Source organism: Megascapheus bottae, chromosome 10 (genome assembly GCF_031878675.1).
Source record: "Megascapheus bottae isolate mThoBot1 chromosome 10, mThoBot2.hap1, whole genome shotgun sequence".
NCBI classification, from domain to species: Eukaryota; Metazoa; Chordata; class Mammalia; order Rodentia; family Geomyidae; genus Megascapheus; species Megascapheus bottae.
This window is the reverse complement of record NC_143518.1, coordinates 8,831,184-8,839,454: the sequence shown is the minus strand read 5'-3', so window position 1 is coordinate 8,839,454 and position 8,271 is coordinate 8,831,184. Positions and strand designations below refer to the sequence as shown.

General features: G+C 36.0%; 1 pseudogene; it reads left to right on the top strand.

The window, feature by feature from the left end:
* Window positions 1-1,196: 1,196 nt before the first annotated feature.
* LOC150057449 (olfactory receptor 5V1-like) lies at window positions 1,197-3,397 on the top strand (annotated as a pseudogene).
* The last annotated feature ends 4,874 nt before the right edge of the window (window positions 3,398-8,271 follow it).

The window sequence follows — 8,271 nt, the reverse complement described above, 5'->3', positions numbered from 1 at the left end:
AAGTACACTTGCATAAATCAACTCAAATTATTAAAGATTTAAAAGGAGTGTAATCATAAAATTAATACAAATCTTACAAAATTAAGAGTATTGAGGGAAAGGATGGGGTCAGAAGTAATGGAAGAGAATGATGAAAGGGGTGAGAATGATGAAAAGGCAGACATTGATAAAGATACATTGTAGCTGGGCACCCATGACTTGAGCCTGTAATCTTAGCTACTCAAAACTCTGAGATCTGAAGATGTGAGTTTGAAGCCAACTCAGACAGGAAAGGCCATAGTCTCCAATTAACCAGCAATAAGCTGGGAGTGAAGTTGTCACTAAAATGGTAGAACACTAGCCTTGAACAAAAAGCAGCTCAGGCACAACATCCATACCTTGGATTCAAGCAATAGCAACAGCTACATAAAAAGCATGCAAAGAAAACAATAACTTCACATAGTACCTTAAGAACAACAATCACAAAAAATAAAACTTTTGTTTCCATTATTTGCCATATTTTTGATAAAATGTATTTGATCACATTTGGTTTATCTATATTCATTTTAACAGAAGTATATGTATAATTTTATATTTAGATAACACTATAAAAGATGAGAAGTGGTGTGGCTCAAGTGGTAGAACACTAGTTTTGAGCTGAAGAGGTCAGGAACAGTGACTAGGCCCAGAGTTTAAGCTCCATGACTGATTTAAAACAAAGAAAGATAGAAAAGAAAAAAGAATGAATGCTACCTTTCTAAATCTTTACTTGTGGAGTTATGTGTTCATTTTCCCAATTTCTTTCCTACATCAATTTATATGTTCATGTTTGATCAAGGCTATTATACTCCAGATACATTAATATATAAATATATTATTTATAATTTCCAGAAATATTGGAAAAATGTTTTTCTAATTTTTTTCCTTTGGATTTTCTTCTCAGGACATACTATTATTTCTTTTAACAGACATATAATATGGCTCCACATTAATATGTATATGTATATATAGTTATCAAATAAAGTATCAATTTAATTATTTCTTCAATCTTGAAAGGATTGTTTTTTCAATAATTTAGAAGCCAGGCTGTAGATGATAGGATTTAACATTGGAGTGATTACTCCATACAACATGGAAATGAATGTGTCTCTCGCTAGGGTGTTCTGACTGTAAGAGCAGCACATGTATGTAAAGATGGCAGTGCCATAAAACAGACCATGGTGAGAGGGGAGGCACATGTGGAGAAGGCTGTGCACTTCCCTTCTGCTGACCGGATCTTCAGGGTGGTAGAGATGATGTACCAAGGTGGTCAAGAAGGCAATAGTAGTAGGTCAAAACCTAGGTACATAAGATCATATAGGATGAGACTAAATGAAAGGATCTCTAGGCTATGGAAAGAAGAGCTTTATCATGTGTGATTGTTCTTCTTAATGTACTATGTTATTTCTCTTCTCCTTTGTTGCCCTTTGCTTAATCTCATATTGTTACTGAATCTGACTGTGTTACCTGGTATATTGTATATACCTTTATTTGTTTATTTGAAATAGGAAAGGGAAGAGGGAAAACAAGATGACTGGGAGAGGGCAGGGGGAGAGAAGTGGGGACAAAAACATGAAAAGGGGTATCAGTGTGTGAGAAGTAATGCATTTACTACCTGGCAAATGTAACTGTAACTCCTCTATACATTACCCTGACAATAAAAAATAAAATTAAGTTAAATTAAAAAAAAAGAAGATACTAGTCCCAAAGACACTACCTATCACTAAAACAAGTATTTCTGCCACCTAAGCCTGGAAAAAAAATCATATTAAGTGAAGTACGCCAGACCCAAAGGAAAACAAACCCCATAGATCCCTCATTTGTAGTAATAAAATAAGTATTATTTTCATAGTGAAGGATCACAATATTTAAATATCTATGTGTATATGATCATATATGATGATTATTAGTATAATAAACTCCATGATATGGAAACAAGAGGTTTTTATTTTGGTTGTTGTTTTTAATGTACTTGTGAAGTTATTTCTTTCTACTTTTTTTCCCTTATGGTTAATCCCCGGTTGTTACTGTATCTAGTTTTGCTATCTGCTACATTATATATACATTTATTTGTTTATTAGAATTATGGAGGGATAGGAGAACAACAAGATGAAAAAAGAAAGGCCAAAGGGTGAACAAATGTGATGGCAATAGTCACCAAACAATATGTTGGAAATGAATTTTACAACTTGGAAGGGGATAAAGGGAAGGAAGTGTTGGGGGGGGGAAACAGGAAGGGATAACAATGTTTGAGAAGTAATGTAGTCACTACCTTACAAATGTAGCAGTACACAATCTACACTTCACCAAGACAATAAAATAAAAATTTAAATAAAAATTTTAAGTAAAAGACTAGCACAGGTCAACAATTTTCAAGAAGTATTTTAACACTAGCCTCCTTGATTAATCCCCTTACCTCTATTTATTTATTATCCCCTAGAAAGACTTGTGGAGAAGTGATAGACACCTACAGTCTCACCATGGGAGGGGGTCCGTCCTTGTAGGACTTTCTGATCTCCCCTAGGTGCAGTACTCTCTCTTTGTCTCCTTTGCTCTCATCTATCAGATCACCCTAGCGGGTAACGGGGCCATCTTCCTGGCCATTGGCATAGAGAAAACTCTTCACACTCCCATGATTACTTTTCAGCAAATTCGTCTCTCTTAGAAATGTTCTTTTCAACAACTACTGTTCCTAAGATGCTAAATATCCTCTTGACCGAAGACCACAGCATTTCCTTTGTTGGTTGTGCTTTACAATTGTATTTTTTGGTGGCACTAATGGGGACTGAAGTCTTCCTTCTCGCTGTCATGGCTTGTGACCGGTATGTGGCCATATGCGTCCCCCTTCATTACACCCTCATCATAACAAACATTTGCTGTGCACAGCTGGTATCTGGAACCTGGGCAGCAGGATTTCTCAATTCTGTCATCCACACAATGGCCACCTTCAGCCTGTCTTCCTGCAAGTCTAATCGAGTTAACCAGTACTACTGTGATATCCCACAAATTGTGGCCCTGTCCTGCACGTCTACTTATGTGGCAGAATTACTTGCTCTAGTGATAGGCGGTATCTTTGGGACTAGTGCCTTCTTGACTACCTTGATCTCCTATATGTACATCATCTCCATCATCCTAAAGATCCGGTCAGCAGAAGGGAAGCGCAAAGCCTTCTCCACATGTGCCTCCTACTTCACTATGGTCTGTTTGTTCTATGGCACTGCCATCTTTACATACATGCGCCGCTCTTCCAGTGAAAAAGCCCTAGCCAGAGACAGACTCATTTCCATGCTGTATGGAGTAATCACTCCAATGCTAAATCCTGTCATTTACAGCCTGAGAAACACAGAAAGGAGCTCTCAGAAAGTTGTTACATTGCTAAACATGCTTACAGAATGCAATATTGAAACTGATTTTGCATTGTCATAAATCTCAGCACTTTTCATTGCATGTGTGATGACAGTTAATAGTTCAGAGTGTTATCATTTACTCCCTCTTTCACCTCTAGAAAGAGAAGTATTTCCTATGTAATTACTTATCTAATGCACCAGTTTTGGGCTTCTCTTCTCTACTATCTATCATAGATTCTCCTAGCTCTATGTATCCCAATTACTTTTGCCATACAGTTCCCAGTTTCCAGTCTGGTGGTGAGGCTTACTATATGTTCATTGTTTGCATTTCAGATTCTCTATTCCCTCTGTGGCATTCTGCATCTCCTTCTGTGTCCTATAGTCATTTCTGTTTTCACTAAAGGATGTGACCACACAGCTAGTGAAATGTTTATATATTATTATTGAATATATCTTTTTTCTATATTGTTATAGATTTTATTCATGTGCAATCTGCATCAAATTAATATTTATCATGCACACCTGTGACTCTGAAATTTGGTTTTAAGTAGTTTTTAGATACTTGGCCTAGGCATCAATGATCTATGACAAAAGTCAGTTGAACCAATTGAGATGCTTCAGAACGTTCTTCCACTAGTCATTATAATGTAGGATAATTACTTATTAAAAAATTTTAGATAGAGCTAGGGAATGCATGCATATTTGCGATTTAAATGACCTTGTAAAATTATACTATTTATAGAGGTTCTACTGGAACTTCAAATTTTGTTTTATTTTGATTCCTTCATTTATTCTCTTCTTTTTTGATAGTTAGGATTTAAGTCAAATTCTTTTGCTTACTAAGCAACCATTTTAGCTACTCCCTGCATCTATTCAGTTTGGTTTGTTTCTGTGATAATGTTCTGTGCTAACTATGCCTAAAATGTCGTTAAACCATGATCACCTTGCAATACATTTTGTGGAGTGCACAACACTTTTCATAGAGACTAGCAAGTAAAAATGACTGTTGATACATGAGTAACTTGTTAAAGAGTGCTATGAATTCTGGAAATGAGACCTATTCTTCACAGGAAATGGATTGAGAATTTGAGTCAGGTAAGTTACATTTCAAACAACTTTCATTTGTCTAAATCTACTACATAGATAACTATATGTACAAACTGGAACCAGTCTCTCTGGTTGGGGTTTTTGCCTCCTGAATCGTCTTGGACTAAACGTTTTTCAGATAATGCTCAATCAGTGTTCTAATGATGTGCACTAATGCTTTCAGAACATAGTCACAGCGATCTGGATACATGACCTCTAACAATGAATGTGCATCACTTTTCGAAGAGCAGATCTACTTATATTGCAGTCTAGATAATGTCTCCACAGGTTATAGTCATACTGAATGGAGGCTTAGTGGAGTCTTCAGAATGAGTATCTCCTGATTGACATATTGAAGTACAAACAACAGTTAAAGGGAAAATTAAATGTCATACACATTGACATTTTCATTTTCTGTTTAACATAGTGGCATCCCTCATGAAAACAAGCAAGAAATGGCTTCACTTTTCCTATCTACTCTATGGTAAATTATTTAGATTAGTTAGCAATTAGCAATAGCATACACCTATATATTCCACTTTTACAGTTCTCCAACCAATCATATACCAGTTAAAAGCCATGGAATAATTTTAAGTTCCCAATGTTTGTGATTTCCAAAAATTTCTAGGATAAAATTTAAATCCCCAGTTCAGTGGCATCGGATGAAAGCCTCCTCAGAGGCAATTAAGGTGGACTACTGACTGATAAGATTGGTACAATTTTCTATTTTTATAATCAAATTTTTTCATTGTTGGAATAATTATGGAGGGGTTACAGTTAAATTCATCAGGAAGCTCTTTCCACTAAGGACTGATTTTGCTGTACAGGGTCTTTTATTATTCCATATGAATTTTTGGATGGCTTCCTCTATTTCCTTAAAGAATGACATAGGGATATTGATGGGTGTTGCATTGAATTTGTAGATAGCCCTTGGCAGGATTGCCATTTTAATGAGGTTAATTCTTCCAATACAGAACCATGAAAATTTTTCCAATTCCTAAGTTCTGCTTTAATTTCCTTTTGCATATTTAAAAAAAAATTGCCAGTTGTGGGGCTTGAGTTCTGGGCCTGAGCATTGTCCTTGGACTTTCTCAAGACTAGAGCTCTACCACTTGAGCCACAGCACCACTTCCAGTTTTTTTCTATGTATGTGGTTCCAAGGAATCCAACCTGGGTCTTCTAGTGCATTCTAGGCAAGCACTCTACCATTAGGCCAAATTCCTGGCCCCTTTTTCAGATTTTTAAAGTTGAAACTTCTTCTTTTAAATATAATAGTTGATGATGATATCCAAATCCAAGGTCACATTCTTCTGCAAATTTTAAAACAGGAGTCAAAAAGTCAAACTTTTCCCTTCTTATAATTACCAAGTGGAGTACACCCACATCCCAAATGGTATAATCTCACTAATATAATCTTTTCTTTTTCTTTTTTCTTTTTGCCAGTCCTGGAGCTTGAACTCACAGCCTGAGCTTTCCCAAGGCTAGAGCTCTACCACTTGAGCAACAGCACTATTTCTGGCATTTTTCTGTATATGTGGTACTGAGGAATCAAACCTGGGTCTTCGTGCATACTACACAAGCCCTCTATCACTAGGCCAAACTCCCAGCCCATAGTGATGACTTTATACTACTATTCCCATCAAAAAAGTAACAAAAGATAAGAACAACAACTTAAAAACCAGAAAGTGGAAATTTAGAATCAGAGATTATAATGTGTTCTATACTCTTGATGCTTTTTAAATTTTTACACATGAAAACAGGATTCTGGTTAGTTCTCTGGCAAGGGCTACTAGAAATGAGCCAGATTGACCTCTCCCCATCCTCAAATTTCTGCCTTCTCTGGGAAGCTTCTTTCCACTCACTTCACCCCTGATGTCCTCCATCATGAGATGTGGCACCTTAGCTGGCATCAGGGTAGTCTGGACTTTTCACCTTGAGAAGTCTGAATTTAATAGCTTGATTTTCTTTTGTTTAATTTAATTTTATTTTTATTGTGGGGTGATGTATAGAGGGGTTACAGTTACATTTGCCAGATGATAGGTCCAATGCTTCTCACACATGGCTGATTTTCTTTACAATGTACTACCTCAGATATGTTGATGCAACGGTGAAAATGGACTGACGGCAGACCGGTGGGTGATTCCACTGCCCTGGTGGGCACGTATGGGCAGTTGAGCTCCACTTCTCAATTGGGTTCCTGGGAATCTGGGTCATGCCTCACTGAAGAGAAGTTGAACGGACCATGTCTGCGGCTTTCAGCGGGCAGTGTATATCTGCACTGCTTTAGTGGTGAAGTCAGGTGACTTCTCTACCTTTTCTTAACTGTCCTTTTGAGAGATGCGATTTGATGCAAAGATACCACGATCTATAAGTAATATAATAATCAAACCAATTTCATAAGAAAAAGGATGGATCTGAGGGCTAGTGATGGGACACATACTGATATCACATTTTATTACAAGCACTTAAAACCTATTTCCTAGCCTGAAGGGAGTAAGTCCAATGCCAATGAGATTTACATATACTCATAAGAAATTATTTTTTGGTCAGTCGTGGGCCTTGAACTTTGGGCCAGGGCATTGTCTCTGAGCACTTCAGCTCAAAGCTATTGCCCTTCACCTTGAGCCACAGCACTACTTCTAAGAAATTTCAATATAAATGCTTGAGAGATATAAAATTCCAAATTATCAGTGGCAAATATGCATTTTTTCTTTGTCATGCTGAGGATCAAACCAGAGCCTATGTACTAAGTATTCTGTCTATCACACTTTTTCCTCTCAAGAGATATTCTATAAAGCAAACATTTTGCTGTATCAATTCTTGGCACACATCCAAGAGAATGTATGTAAGTTCACATACAATAGTGATAACTACACATGTATCTTCAATTTAGAAGTCATAAAAATTGCACCACTGCTCATAATCATTATTTCAAGGAGTCAGTTCAGCTGCCAATCAACAAAAGAATGTACAAAGTAATGTGTTATATATAAAGGGAAGAATAACTATAATGAAACATAAAATTATCTCATTTGAAGAAAAATGCAATTGGAGTTCATCAAGTTAAAAGAAATCTGCTATACTTAGAACTACAAACTTTTCGCGTGTTTTCTTACTTATGCAATGTAGGACTCCAGAAAGTTGAGGAAATGGTATGTAATCTGGGATTTTTATGAAGGGAGCCATAAAGAAGTGTGAGAGGAGAAATAGAAATGAGTGGAGCACATTTATGCACATATTGTCATAATGGAACTCTCTACAATTGGGAAAAGAAATGGAAAAGTTGGAGGAGATAAGACAGAACAAAAGTGTGAATGAATGCCATCAAAGTATATTATGTGCCTGGACTGGGAATACTGTAGTAAAACCCATCACTTTCTACTCCTCATTTACACTACTAAAAATGTAGAGGTCACCAAAATCAAATATAGACACATAACATCTATCTAATTATTTTGTTATGACTACATGTTGATAAATAATTTTAAAATCATTTAGTGGCCTTTGAGTTGTCCATACTCTTTCTACATTAAGGGAGAACTTGAGCAAGTTCATAGGTATAGATAGAATAAATCAACATACCTTTCCCGAATTAAATTTAATGCTTGTGCTTCAAATTTTCCATTTTTTATGAAAAATTATGGAAAAATAAAAGTAAAAGTGTTACTTATATTTTGTTCAATTGGATTCTATGTAAGAAAATTCTAGACAGTGATTCTTGTACTACTAATTTGTATATATACTACAAAATTGAGTTAGGAATTCCAAATTCAAATGAGTTTTAATTTGTACTCACTTTTGATCTAAAGTGCTCATCAAC